Here is a 15,852-nt window from a genome sequence, read left to right as displayed (position 1 = left end):
ATATTTCTATTTCCTATACAAGCTACCTGTTTTACATGAGTCTATGAAGATAATGACCACATTTGATCAAACATTTCACGGCAATAAAATCTATGTTGATTTAACCCTGATTTGTCTGGTGCTTGAAAATAATTTCCATCTCTGGATAAAAAAAGACATTCAAACCTGGCTAGGAACCAGATCTATGACATTACAGAACCTAAAACTTCCATTCCATAGATAAGACATACAAAACAGAGGAACAACAATAACACTATTCCCATATTACTGGGAGGAAATCAGTTTATACAGACGTTAAAGGTGGGATTTATCCCACCTAATTGTAGCTATATTAGATAGCTATCTCATCTACAATCTGTTAACCATATTTAATGCTTGTTCTGTCAAGAGAAAGATATAAAGCAAGGCAATTTGTACTGTCCTAAAGCAGGACTCCAAGCTAATTGGGATAATATACATTAGATAGGTCTCTCTCAATTGACCACAGGAGAAAAGTAGTAGGAATCCTAGTCTCTGTCCATTGACAATGGACACAACCTAGAAAACTTGCTAACCCCGAATACTTAATATTTAGATGACCAGACTAAATCGAAATGTATGCCCTCAGGAGTGTTTTGCCCATGATTGCATAGAAAGGCTGTGACAATGCTGGCAATCAAATCCACATCTCCACAGTCTCAAAAAAATTATTCAGTCTTCTCCCTGAAAGCTTACAGCAGCTCATGTCTAAGCCCTACTTCATCCAAGGGTCTGGGTTAATTGCCAATGTTCCCACTCTGGATTTTGATCCCAGTGTTGTGGCACAAGGTTGGACTCTTTCCAGTCAGAAACAATGAGAGTCAAAAAAGAAGTCTTTCGGGTATGACTTGAAGCAACTCTAGCTTAGATCACAGAAGGCAAAGGCAGGGAGAATGAAGAACCACCCACTGTAGGAGAAGATCAGGTTGAAGACCATCTAAGGAACCTGAAGATGCACAAGTCGGTGAGAACTGATGAGATGCATTCACGGGTCCTGAGGGAACTGGCAGATGAAGTTGCTAAGCCACTGTCCATCATATTTGAGAAGCTGTGGCAGTTCGGTGAAGTTCCCATTGACTGGAAAATGGGAAACATAATGCCCATTTTCAAAAAGGGAGAAAAAGAAGACAGAGGGAACTACAGGCCAGTCAGTTTCACCTCTATGCCCAGCAAGATCATGGAGCAGATCCTCCTGGAAAATGTACCAGGGAACATGGAAAATAAGGAGGTGATTGGTGACAGCCAACATGCCTTCACTAAGGGCAAAACATGCCTGACATATTTGGTGGCCTTCTACAACAGGGATGCAGCGTTGGTACATAAGGGAGGAGAAACTGATGTCATCTGCCTGGACTTGTGCAAACCTTTTGACACTGTCCTGCATGACATCCTTGTCTCTAAATTGGAGAGACATGGATTTGATGGATGGACCACTCGGTGGATAAGGAATTGGCTGGATGGTCACACTCAAAGAGCTGCAGTCAACAGCTAATATCCAAGTGGAGAGCGGTGATGAGTGGCATTCCTCAGGGGTGGGTATTGGGACCAACACTGTTTAACATCTTTGTTGGCAACATGAACCATGGGATTGAATGCACCCTCAGCAAGTTTGCCAATGACACCAAGCTGTGTGGTGCAGCTGATATGCTGGAGGGAAGGGATGGCATCCAGAGGGACCTTGACAGGCTGGGCCTGTGTGAACATCATGAAGTTCAGCAAGGTCAAGTGCAAGGTCCTGCACACAGGTCGAGGCAATCTCAAGCACAAATACAGTCTGGGAGGTGAGTAGATTGAGAGCAGCTGTGAAAAGAAGGACTTAGGGCTGTTGGTTGACAAGAAGCTCAACATGACCCAGCAACATGCACTCACAGCCCAGAAAGCCAACCGTGTCCTGGGCTGCATCAGGAGAAGTGTGGCCAGCAGGTCGAGGGAGGGCATTCTGCCCCTCTGCTCTCCTAAGACCCCACCTGCAGTGCTGTGTCCAGCTCTGGGGACCCCAGCATAAGAAGTACATGGACCTGCTCGAGCAGCTCCAGAGGAGGCCACGAAGATGATCAAGGGGCTGGAGCACGTGCCCTGTGAGGACAGGATGAGATACTTGGCGTTGTTCACCCTAGGGAAGAGAAGGTTCTGGGGAGACTTTATAGTAGCCTTCCAGTGCTTGAAGGGGGCCTATAAGAAAGCCAGAGAGGGACTTTTTACAAGGACATGTAGTGATAGGACAAGGGGATTTGAACTGAAAGAGGGTAAATTTAAATTAAATATAAGGAAAAAATTATTCACTGTGAGGACAGTGAGGCAATGGAACAGGTTGCCCAGAGAAGTTGTGGATGCCCCATCCCTGGAAGAGTTCAAGGCCAGATTGGATGGTCTACTGGATCTTTAAGGTCCCTGCCAACCCAAACCATTCTATGCTTCTATGATTAGATGTTTAGTCAAACTTTACACAACAAATGAATCTGAAAAAAAAAATCCAAAAAGATGTGGTTTTTTGAAGCAATTTCCTAGATATACTCAGTTTCAAAACTGTTTGTAAATTTAATGACAACCCTTCTTTCTGTGTTGTTTCGGCGCTTGCAGAAATGACTTTATGAGTAATTCTAGACAATGACACACTGAGGGCAAAGCTGCAATGGCAGAAACTTCAGAAGGATTTCAGGTGAAAAAGGAAATGGTTTAGGAGTCAGTTCCCACATGTTTAAACTTGGTTTATTCAACTCCACCTCTGTTTCCTAACAAATGAACTCTTAATAATTAATATTACCTCTCTAATCTTCTGGGAAATACAATTTCCCAGGTGCTATAGTGAAATCCTCTGATCAGTTCTGTATGTGCTCTTCTCCAAAGTCAGAAGAATCACAACTGTGCAAATTCATCAGTATTTTAAATACAGTCACATGAGAGGTTGCCTCTCCTATCTCTCTTCACTTTGGTGTGTAAATTTTCCACTCACTCCATTAAAACTAAAAGAAGACAAACCCGCTGAGATTTGCAGAAGTGCAGTTCCAAAATACATGTCAACATGCACAGGTAGCCTCTAATTTATAGACACTGCAACGCACAAGAAAATGAAAAGGAAAAAGTAATAGGAAAAAAATCCATCTCTATCAAATTTTGTATGCAAACTGTATATAGAGAGCTTAGGCAAATTTGCATTCAAATTGACCAGGCAAAAAAGGGACCAAATCTGTAAAATGCTGAGTGTCCTGAACTCCCAGAATTAGCAGAATTGATGAAGTATGTATGGTAATATTTTTTCTCAACAACAGAACTCCCACTTATGTTACAGAGGCTGGGTGTTCACTTATATTTTGCTGGAAAACACAGTTTAGTTTCTAGGTAGATACCAAAAACTAAATTTAACAAAATGTCTAGCCATTTAACTGCTATTTAGGTTCACCTTCCCATAGAGAAGACTTGGACAAGAAATCAGTGGGAACTTCAAGCCTTGGTGGAAAGGGCATTATGTTCTGGGCAAAGTTTATGGTTTTTTAAATTGAAATATATTTGAATTAGTGTATATAAATGCAGTTTCTGAAGCAACTCAAAATGTCAAGCTTTTGGAGAAAAGATTGCTAGGATTAGCAGCATGGGACAGAGTTCTGCTCATTCCAGATCTAGCACACTAGGCAGACCCACACAAAGACAATCAAGACATAGTTTGTTGTCATTTGATAGCAACAGACACTCGGGAGTCATGATTCAACCACCCACATATAAGCATCAAGTGATGTTTTAGACAGCCCTGTCTATCCTGCCTGGCTTCCCACTGCTTCTCCAGAAGGATCAAGGTCTCACAGCTTCACTATATCTGTCAACCCCTTGTGTATACCTCAGATACTCAAGGAAACCTGAAATAGTACTAAGCATCATCTTTCAGCGGGCATACACATAGAGTACAGTCTACACATACAGTCTACACTCACAGTAGTACCATTTTGATTCAGTGACCCACACATAGGCATCTGCTGCCATTTCAGCAGCCTGGGAGTATTCTGCTTGGTTTCCATCTGCCACACCAGAAGGGAGTCCCTGTGGATCCATCTTAGCAATGTATATACATACCTGATGGGAGGAGTAAACAAGACAGAACCAGACTCTGCTCAATAATCCAGTGACAGTACAAGAGGTGATGGGCACGGATTGAAATACAAGAAACTCCATTAAAATGTAAGAAAAACTTTTTTACTGTGAATTTATTTGAACTCTGGACTAGGTTACCCAGAGATGTTGTGGAGTCTCCATCTTTGAAGATATTCAAAGGCTGACAAGACATGGCCCTGAGCAACCTGCTCAAGATGACCCTGCTTTAAACAGGGCAGGTAGACTAAATGATCTTGAGGTGTCCTTCCCAACCTTGGCTAGTCTTTCATTCCATGAACCTTTTGGGCTCAGTTCAGCTGACCACATACAGAACCTAACAGCTTTTGAGATAAATACGATATCCTGCCTAGTCTGTATGTACTTTTGCAGAGAGGACATATGTCACATTTTCCAGCATCACTCTGATTCCTTAGATACTCTAGTCCATAAATGCATGAAACTGTGAAAAGAGCAGCTGCCTTGCATCTGGTTACATCTTGGTACCTGTGCTAATACAAGCCAATGTACTGGTGGCACATACACAAACAGTTTCATCACCCTATGAAACTCAGCTGATGTATCTAAAACCTTGGACTGCACATGTAATGTCAAGAGGATGAGTACCGTTATTGTTATCACCTAGAGCTATCTAGTTTTCACATGTGAGTTTTTTTATAAATTAATGCATTTAACACAAGTATTAATGAACCACTCTGGGCCATCATTATGGCCAGTTAAATTAAGGAGTTATCAAAACACTGAGCCTTTACCAATTAATATACAGTGTGAAGCCAGTAATAAAACTACATAGAAAATTAGGAATGGTCAGTAGAGAGCATATTAGTGGAACTAGATGCTCTGTGAATAAACTTCTGGAAGTGTGCCAAGATATTATCTCCTTATTTGTCAGATTTGGAAATAAATCTTGGAAATAAATGGGAAAAATTTCCCTTGAAAATTGTCTATGACGTGAAAATGCAAATGAAAGACAAACAATCAACCCTTTATTCGCCAGAAAAATTGTTACACAATAAACTAGGGAAAGTTGTATCAGGGAAACAGATTAAAAAGCAAAAAGCAATTTTGACGTAGACTGAAAGGGATTAGGATGAAGTTCCTCTCCCTTTATGCCTATCAATTAAAACTGAAAGCAGAAATGCTGTGCGACAAAACCTCTTTCGAAAACTACATCAGAAGAATATAACGCTTGTGGTGGCACCAAGTGTCTTAAGTAAGCAAAAAAATCTTCCATGCCTGCTTAATAAGCCAAGTATACTGTGGTAGCAGAAAAAGGTTCTGTGGATCCAGTCTTGTCATTTTGGAGCAGAATGAAGAGAGAGATATGACTGACCTTTGCCTACTTTTCATTATTACCACAGCATTAGTTTTTAGCTCCCTTTAATATACTTTTTCACTGAGCTCCTAAACAAAACCACAGCTTTGCACAGGTCTCCAATTTTAGACTTAGTAGTCATGTATCTATTTAGACTGGTTGTTTAGAGCATCTCCACAGACTGCAGAGGAAGCCTAGCTTGACTAAATACCTAACTTTTAAGTAGAAAGAAAAAAAAACCCAAACCACTAAACTTACCTTCAGTTGAAATTAAATGAGAGAAACTTTTAATCAGCATTAGTTCAGGTCAGAACTGAATCAAACCAATAGGCTGCCCAGGGAGGTGGTGGAGTCCCCATCCCTGGATGTGTTTAAGGGTCGTTTGGATGAGCTGTTGGGGGATGTGGTGTAGGGAAGAACTTGTAGAGTCGGGCTGATGTTTGGACTCAATGATCCCAGGGGTCTTTTCCAACCTGAATGATTCTGTGAATCGATGCCTTGAAGAAAGAGTTCTGGCAACTTTATCTGTAGTCCATCCTGTCCTGCAGTTTTACAGGTTCAATTCATCCAACTGACTGGACAGTGTTTTCAATTTCAGTGTTAGCTGGTATTGCAGCCTCTGCTCCAAGTTCTAAACTGTTATTAACATGCTTAGCTAGACTCAAGGTTGTTGTCTTGAGAAAAAAAGAATCAGATCACCTCAAAAATGGTTGTCACATAGACACATGCAAGAATCTGCACATGAAGAATATTCCTCATGACAATCAACAAGTTCATAGTGAAATTACATCAGTGGGAAACCAAGCAATCACAGATGAAGTTCTGAATCATTTTTGTGTTTGGTTGGTTGGTTTGGGTTTTTTTCATTAGTGCTGCTAAACAGTGCTTGGACTGATCTCTGGTCCTGAGGCCAACTGTCATGGTCTGACCATACCTGTACAATTAAACTTTAGACAGAAACCAGACAGGGAATGGTTCCTAGCTTGTGCTGAAAAGGTGTTTCCATCAAATAACTAAGGAAGTGGTGGGTTCCCTGTCATGTGGTATGTTCTGAAAGACACACAGGCAGCAGGACCAGATGTTCTAGATACTCTCAATTATCACAGGCAACAAAAACAGTATTTGGGGCAGTGAATATATTTCAGTCTGTATTTATTGGTACATATGTTTGCAGCTCTGTGCACATTTTCTTATTAATTGCCTGCCAAAACTTCATCTGGATTCTATTCAGTACTCATTGTTAAGATGGTAGGAGATGGATTTTGACTATCTAATCTCAGCTGCTGTTAATATCTGCTGGGTCGCCTTTCTCGGGAGTCTGTGATCTCAGCTTTCATAAATAGCTTCTTGCCACTTATCTGCTCCTTTAGACTAGCTGATTATGTTTCATTACATAAAATGTTCCTATCAGTCCCTTCTGCCATATAATCTCAAACTTTGTGCAAAGTGCAGTAAAGACAGCCTGCGTCAAGAAAGATCATTAAAAACTTTACATAAAATACCTGCAGATAATTTAGATCAGACAGATGTGCCACTGCAACTATCAACCAAAACCATGTGGTAAGAGGGCCAAATATGAAGTCAAAGCCAGAAGAAGCCAATGATTCATTAGTTTTTGAAGTAAGCTGCACATATCTTTTTTATGTTATAACGTTAAAATAAGTGTTGCAGAACTATGATGTGGATATCCTGTAGGTCCTATGTTGTATCTGTCAGCCCCCTATTTCAAGGATTCTTGCCAGGACCGGGGGAAACTTCAATGGGATGGACATACTCAGACTCCAAGGTGTTCATATGAAAGGCTGCATCTACTGCAGCTGCTGAATGACTCCAAGATCAAGGTAAAAGAGTCCCACCTCATAGACAAGCTAAATATATATATTATTAAAGTGATGACAATGATTGTCAAGCAAGATGATCTGTTTAACAAACTAATATTTAATAATAATAATAATAATAATAAAATCAGAAAGACTACAGCAGATGTGTTTATATTCCAAAATGCTAAAGATTTCTTCTAAATTTAGTTGCACTCAATAATTCTTGGGATGAGAAACAAAAGTCTGATTCACTGAAAAATATTTAAAGGTAATTATATAAAGCATGTCTATTATTTACAATGGGGAACAATGGTCTTTCTTTTATCTCCTCTAAACGCCAGTTCAAAGAGAACCTCTGAGTTCCTTGCTTTCACTTGGCTACAGAATACCCCAAAAGAGAGATAATTCCTTTTGTTTTCCAATATCACACTACATCCTTGACTTCTAGTACTCAGTACCTCAGGGCTATCTTAATGATCCTATTCGGCCTTTACCTGAGTCAATAACAAAATCCCCATGGACTTCAATAGGACCAGGATTAATTCTAGGCAACTCTTTTTATTAACAATACTTTTGTCCCTTATTCTATAGGATTTCTTCTTGTATACTGCACAAATGTGAAGTTTGTGGAGTGATACAGCATGACTTTTTCCCTTCAAAAGAAGTGGTTGCATCTAGACTGCACAATAGGAAAGATCTCTGACTTGTGCTACATCTTTTTCCCCCCTGCTTGGGAGACTGATAGTTAGTCCAAGCCAAAACTTTGCCAGGAACTGTTCTAGCATTATAAGACTATGGGATATTGGTAGAGATTGCAGGGCGGTGCTCAAGCTGTTTATTGTTGTACTATTCCTTCATGATTCACCAAAATTCCCCTTCTCAAAAATGACAATGACAGTAAGATTAGACTCTCTTCAGTCCCTGAAATCCAAGTGACCATTCCCAAATATCTCCTGTCCCACCAAAAACCTGTCCTACAACCACACTGTATGTACACTACACGGTTGAGCAGCATTCAGACTGCTTCTAGGAGGAATACCATGTTTCACAAGAGTCCATATGTAATTATTGATCAACAAACTTCAACTTGAATCACTTTTACATTTTAGATGTGTATGTTGTCCATACAGAGTTTTTATGAGGACTTCTTCTGTATTTCAGTTTCTGGTCTATGAAGAATGTATAAGATCAGTATAAGTAGATGTTCTGATTTCATACCCATGTTGAGGGGACACAGTGGCACAAGGAGTGGAAAAGTTTCACAGTCTTTTTCAGGTGATTTTTTTTCCTTACATCTATCACCTGCTTGTTGTCAATACTCCATTTGAAAACATGGAAAGCCACTGTTTTCATTTGACTTCTAGGTTCACAGGATTAAGAAAAAAATCTCCTGTTTGTTAGGTGAGATTGTAATTTAAAAGTGTGTCTGGATTTTGCTCTATACACATGAGAACTTGGGTGAAGATTATATTAATGTGTATCAGTCCTGTGTAAGAACAGCATCAAACCAGACGAGCAGGTTCAGTAACCTGTCTCTCACAGCGACTATTACTAATGCCTCAGAATAAGATAACAAGAGTTATGAATAAGAACAAAGAAATAACTTGATCTGTGGTTGCTCAAGATCTTAGAATATGACTATCTGAGGAGTTTTTAAAGAAATGATCAGCTGTCTAGAAAATAAGTACTTTTTTTTGTAACTTGGTGAAGCATAGAAGTTAATTTGTTGCTAAATATTAAAAATATTAACAGAAAAATCCACATAATTAGATGTTTAACAGTTCTGTTCCCACTAATGAATTATCTGAGGACTCAATTAATAAAAAAATTAAAGGGGGATAATGTAATTAATACTAATCAATACAAGTTTACAGAAAATAGATGCTGTCAAATGAACTTGCTTTTCTTCCTTTTAATGAGATTACAAATTTGATTGACTTCTAGAGCGCATTTAACTTGCAACCACAGGGATGTTGCTTACATTTATAACAATTAGACAAAATACTAAATACATTAAATGGATCTAAAGCTATCTATCTGAACCTGAAATGGATGAAGAAATGAGAATAATGACTAAACACGTAAATTCCTAATAGAGTTTCAGGTTTCAGTGCCTTCCCTGACATTAGTTTATTTTCTTATCAATGGGAATATGTAGTTTCACTGATGATAGCATTTGTAAGTGACTGAAAGATTGCAGGTAAACTGATGAAGGGGAAAAATGTACCATGATCTGGATTGTTCAACAAGCTGGATGTCAGCAAATAACTTATTAACAGAGGGAAAATTAATTTGTACATCTAAAAAGAAAATAAATATCTTTTCCCTATGAGATGCTGGAGTCTGTTCTGGAAAGCCGTGACTCTGAAAGCAAATTGTTGGTCATAGGTGACAACTCACTAAGTATGAGCTTGAACTTGAGGGCAGAAGGGCAAGAGTGTCCTGTGTCTAAATAAGTAAAAAGGATATAATGTATTTATTCATAAAGCTCATGTTGCATCTGTCATGGATGTGAAGCAATGGCAGGTGGAATATTATGCTATTTCTGATATGTCCCTTTCAAGAAAGGTCTTAGTGAACTGAATAAAGTGATGTGGCATCACTGATGTCATGACAAAACACTGTCTGAGGCTTTGCAGAAAATGACCTAGGGATTCTGGTGCACACTGAGATGAACATAAGCCAACAATGTGCCCTTCCCACAAAAGTGGTACAATGGTATCCTGGGCTGCATTAGAAGAAATGTTGGAAGCAGGTGGGAGTGATCCTTCCCCTCTACTCAGCACTGGTGAGGCCACACCTGGAGTCCTGTGTCCAGTTCTGGGCTCCTCAGTACAAGAGGAACATGAATGTACTGGAGAGAGTCCAATGAAGGACCGCCAAGATAATTAAGGGACTGGAACAGCTCTCCTATGAGGAAAGGCCGAGTGAGTTGTGGCAGTTTAGCCACAAGAAGAGAAGGTTCAGGGGGGATTTTGTTAATGAATATAAATACCTGAAGGAAGGGTGCAAAGAGGACAGAGCCAGGCTCTTTTCAATGGGGCTCCAGTGCCAGGACCAGAGGCCACAGGCACACACTGAAACACAGGAGGGTCCCTCTGAACATCAGGAAACACTTTTCAACTGTGAGGGTGACTGAGCACTGACACAGGTCACCCAGAAAGTTTGTGGAGCCTCCTTCTCTGGAGATATTCAGAGGTCATCTGGACATGGTCCCGGGCAACTGGCTGTAGGTGGCCCTGCTTGAGCAGAGGGGATGGACAAAATTGCCTCCAGAGGTCCCTTCCAACTTCAACCAATCTGTGATTCCATGATTCTGTAAGTACAAGAGGATCTACCATATAATGAAAGACACAACAAGATTAATTTATTCATCTTAATAACAATGTGATACAGAGAACTGAAAACGGAGAATCAGAAGATTCTACTGGTTTAAGGTTCAAGTTCAACAAAACACAGAATAGAAAACAGATTTGTATCTTTATCAGAGATAGTGATTAAGAAAGGAACAATTCTTTGTGTTGGACAAAGATTTTACCTCCACAGCGTTAAAAAGTAAAACCAAGACAGTATTATTAATTCTTCTACAAGGTACACTGCAGCTCATTCAACAGTTAATCCATAGAGAATTTCTGGCCTGTGTTCTGCAGGAGTTAGCTTAACCGAGCAATTGCAGCTTTTGTTTCTATGAAGCTGTGATTGTCCCCCACTTCCTGGTCTATCTGTGACTATTTTCATGACTTACACAAGATAAATTGGCTGCTCTACTTTATACTAATTCTATATTCAGAGGATGCACAAATGGAAACCCCTAGGGAATGAGAGAAGCTGACCAAACAGGCATCACCCTTCCTTTGCACAAGAGATCCCACGCAGCGTAAGGGCTTTTGACACAATGGGGAAATTTGCTGAATGCTGCTCTTGCTGCTGCAACACTGATACGTTTTATTTTTTGTCAGCCAAGCATCTTCCTGATGTTCATGCATCTAGGATGTGATCAGGTTCCTTTTAATTAGTTGTGTGATAAGGATGATGATTGAAAGGGAACAAGGCAAGCCAGAATGAAGCTTCAGTAAATAAGCAGGCCTGGACAAAGGTCATGTACGAGGAGCAATAGAAGTAGGGCTGGGAGAAGGAACCATTCTCCAGAATTCCAGTCCCCTCTCCACAACACTGATTAAGTTCCCTTCTTTCATATACTGTGTGTTTTAAAGGATATTTATGTTTTACATTTTCACTGAAGTCTAACAGACTCATCATAAATTTAGAAACAACCTTAGTTATCAAAGCTTTTTAAAAAAAGATATTGAAACAAGGCTGGTCATTCAGGGAACCGTGAAACTGCCCTTGTGATTTCAACATGTGATAAAACCCAGTCTAAGGCTCCCGAAACAAAAGTGGGCTGAAACTTTTAATTATATAGTTAGAGAAAAAAATAACCATGTTAAAGTTCAGTAACAAAGACCAATGTTGGTAAAACAGTGTAGTGATTCTGCAAGTCTTTTTTTAAGGAGCGCTGTCATTACATTTTTAGGAAGGTATGCTGAAACTCTGATTATAAATAACTACAGGTACTTGAAATTTTTTGCAACATAGGTTCTCTTCTGGTAGGCAAATTCAATCGTTAGATGTTCATTTCAAAACTGAGGGTGGGAGAAAGGCCAAAATTTGAATTTTCAACTTTCTCATCTTGATACTGGAGAACAAAATGTTTAATTTCGGAGTTGTTAAAATGATTCATTTACACTTGCTCGTTCCTATGCCTCTTAGGCAGGAAACATTGATTTTTATTGTGCTTGTGCATTTATAATAATGAAAGCAATGATATACAATTACCTTAGGATTACAACTCTAAATTGCATGTTTATATTAATATTAATATCATATTCTATCACTAGAATGAATATTGCATGGAAGGCAGTGAGGATGCAGTTAACCTAATTCAAACAACAAGTTTGTGCCTAATTTTTTAGACTATATTTGAACTATGTGCCATGAGTCTAACTGGCACGGAATACCTTGTATCCATATTATTAAATTCAATCTCTGAACCAGGGTGGTCATATCCTATCTGCCTCCTGGGAATAGTGTCTGGTTTTTGCTCACCGCCAAACTGTGCCTGGGAGCTGCCTGAAATTGCTGACATGGGCCAAAACCATGCCAAGAACCTGTGAACCGTTGAGCAATAGGAAAGTTGAGTATCCAGAAATGTTCTTTGGCATTATTTCATTTATTAACCTAAAAAGCGGGGAAGGGAAGGGAAGGGAAGGGAAGGGAAGGGAAGGGAAGGGAAGGGAAGGGAAGGGAAGGGAAGGGAAGGGAAGGGAAGGGAAGGGAAGGGAAGGGAAGGGAAGGGAAGGGAAGGGAAGGGAAGGGAAGGGAAGGGAAGGGAAGGGAAGGGAAGGGAAGGGAAGGGAAGGGAAGGGAAGGGAAGGGAAGGGAAGGGAAGGGAAGGGAAGGGAAGGGAAGGGAAGGGAAGGGAAGGGAAGGGAAGGGAAGGGAAGGGAAGGGAAGGGAAGGGAAGGGAAGGGAAGGGAAGGGAAGGGAAGGGAAGGGAAGGGAAGGGAAGGGAAGGGAAGGGAAGGGAAGGGAAGGGAAGGGAAGGGAAGGGAAGGGAAGGGAAGGGAAAAACTTAAACTACCTTAAAATCATAGTTAATGAGAGTTTTAACTTAAGACCCTGCTACTACTTGGGCTAAAGTCCCTGCTGGCCACGGTGCAGTATAGGAGCAAGCTGAAGGGAGCATCCATGGAATGGTGTGACTCTGGATATATTATGAGCAATTTTGGGAGCCTGAAGTACATTTCCCCTATAGATACAGTTTGCTGACTTTGCTATGTCTCCTTTCATGTACCCAGAATTTTTTTACCTCCCTAAAGCATTGCCTATGGTCATATTATCTGAGCACCTACTGACAGAAAGCAAGAGAAGAATTAAAAAGAAAGTGGGGGAGGGTGATACCAGAGGAAAAAAAAAAAAAAAAATTCTCAAATCAGATAACAGGCCAGGTCCTAATTTTTTTTCTTAAAACTGATTAACTCTCTCCTACCATGAAATTTAAATGCTGTATCCTGAGCATAAATAATTCACTCCGCAGGCTATATCCTAAAATGTGAAGAGTGTATTTCATTGTATAAATATAACTTAAACCTTGTTTTTCAGTCAAATCACATACAAAGAGTTTGTATCCACATAAACATAACTGAATTAAATTAAACAAATAAAAATGGAATCTCCTAACTTTCTGCCATATTAAACATTTAATAAAACTGAAAGCTCCCTTCAACGGCTGCAGTTTGCCTGTCCTTGATTATGTGACTCTATTTAAGAACAGGGGGTTTTGTTTGGGAATGGGAACAATAAAGAAATAAAAAGTATATGCTTTATTCAGATGAACAAGCCAGTTCCACATGTAAGTGCCAATATCCCAGCTGAGGAAACTGAAAGATATCCTTATATGTTTAGTTTAAAATTTTTAAGGAAACAAGTTCAGCAACAGGTTAGTGTTTTGTTTGGCTTTTAGGAGGAAGAGGTTTTAGAAAGGATTAATTCACTTTCAAAAGGTGGATGTGGAGAGGAAGGATAACCCTGCAGCTGTGACAGCAGCTCCTGGGACTCTTCAGACTCCCCTTTGTGTTACAAAGGATAAGTCATCCAGTGGCAGAACGTGCATAAAGTCTTCGGTTTAACGCATCACCTAACTCCTGCTTTTCCTGCCAATCATGGAAAGCCATGAAGCTAACACCCAACATCCCTGTTCAAAGAGCAAAGGGAGGTTTGGGTCCTAATACAAGGAGACACCAGTCAGCAACATGGAGTAATCCAAGCTCATAAGGAGAGACAGTAAGATGTGAGCAAGGCTTCGCGTCCTCTGTTTTAGGGAGCCAAGTACTTATTTGAAGTTCACTACCTTGTCTCAAGTTGAGCACCTACATCAGATTAAAATAAAGATTAAGAGATATTGATATGAGAAAAAAGGCCTGAAACAGTCTTCATTCTTAACCTAGGAGATCTGATTGTCGTTCCTGCTCCAAAGCTTTTGGAGTGGGTAGAACAGTTTTGAAGAGGGGATGCTAAAGTTGCATCCAGGTGTTTGGTGAAGCATCCCATCACATTGCCTCAAGGTGCAGGTCCTTGTTGAAATCACGTACTCAGGTTTCGTGTGAAAAAACAGGCAGTACAGAGGGATAAAACACCAAGACATGAGTAGAGTACATAATTAAACTTGGGTACCAGAGTTCTCCTCAGTATAGTAAGACAGAAACACTTGGAGGGGCTCCTTTTTTCAATAGCCCACAGGTTGTGCAAGGCTTGACCTGGGAGAATTAGGTTGGAAAAAACTGGGCATGAGCAGGCAATATGAACTCACAGCTCAGAAAGCCAACCGTATCCTGGGCTGCATAAACTGGGATTCCTGCTATCAAAGACTAGTGGCCAGGCGAGTACCACAGAGTGACATATGAGTTCATTTTTTGTCATGATTAGACAAATCAGTGTGTTCAGGTTTGAGCCCCTTACTACAAGAAAGAAATTGAGGTACTGGAACATGTCCAAGGAAGAACAACAAAGCTGGTGAAGGGTCTAGAGAACAAGTCCTATGAGGAGTGGCTGAGGGAACTGGGGTTGTTTAGTCTGGAGACAAGGATGCTCAGGGGAGACCTTATCACTGTCTACAACTACCTGAAAGGAGCCTGTAGCAAGGTGGGGGTCAGTAAGTTCTCCCAAGTAACAAGCAATAGGATGAGAGGAAACAGCCTCAAGTTGTGCCAGAGGAGGTTTAGTTTGGATAGTAGGAAAAAATTCTTCACTGAAGGAGTCATGAAGCATTGGAACTGGCTGTCCAGGGAAGTGGTTGAGTCACCATCCCTGGAGGTATTTAAAAGACATGTAGATGTGGTGCTTAAGGACATGGTTTAGTGGTGGACTTGGCAGTGTTAGGTTTATGGTTGGACTCGATGACCTTAAAGGTTTTTTCCAACCTAGATGATTCTATGATTGTATGAAATCCAAAAATTTAATTGTTTCTCCAAACAGAGAATACAGTTCTGCTCAACATGACTGACTCTCTTTCAGACTGTATCAGCGTGGTGTCACTGGCTATGAGTGGATATTTGTTATTACTAGTTGAAAACAAACTTTGATGTTTTGTGTCGTGCTGTTTAATTTGTGTCTATCTGCTTCTTCATGTTTGAGAATATTCTCATCCTAAAAATAATACCAAATTGCTGAGATGTTGTTTTAAAATTTCTTCTCTACCCACCTACTCTCTTCTTTTAAGTTTCCTCCTCTCTGCAATTTTCCAGCCATTTGATGATTTTACAGTTGCTGCCAAAGATGCTGCACAGCATCCTCTCTCTCAGCTGGAAATATTTACCAAGGGTATCTTCAGTGTCTCCTTGTGGTAAGGACTGGGATTTCCATAGGCTTGCCTCTGATTGCCCTAAACTCCTCACTGTCATTCATCCCTTGCAATTCCTCGCCATCCCAAGAGACCCAGATGAAGAGGGAAAAGATAGAGAGAAAACCCAAAGGTTTTCTGCAAAAACAGCAGAAACACCCTCCAGAAGACTGACTAAATGTCTTCCAACATATTATGAA

Source organism: Strix uralensis, chromosome 3, assembly GCF_047716275.1.
Source record: "Strix uralensis isolate ZFMK-TIS-50842 chromosome 3, bStrUra1, whole genome shotgun sequence".
Taxonomy (NCBI): Eukaryota; Metazoa; Chordata; class Aves; order Strigiformes; family Strigidae; genus Strix; species Strix uralensis.
The sequence above is the reverse complement of the archived record's forward strand: the minus strand, read 5'-3'. Positions refer to the sequence as shown.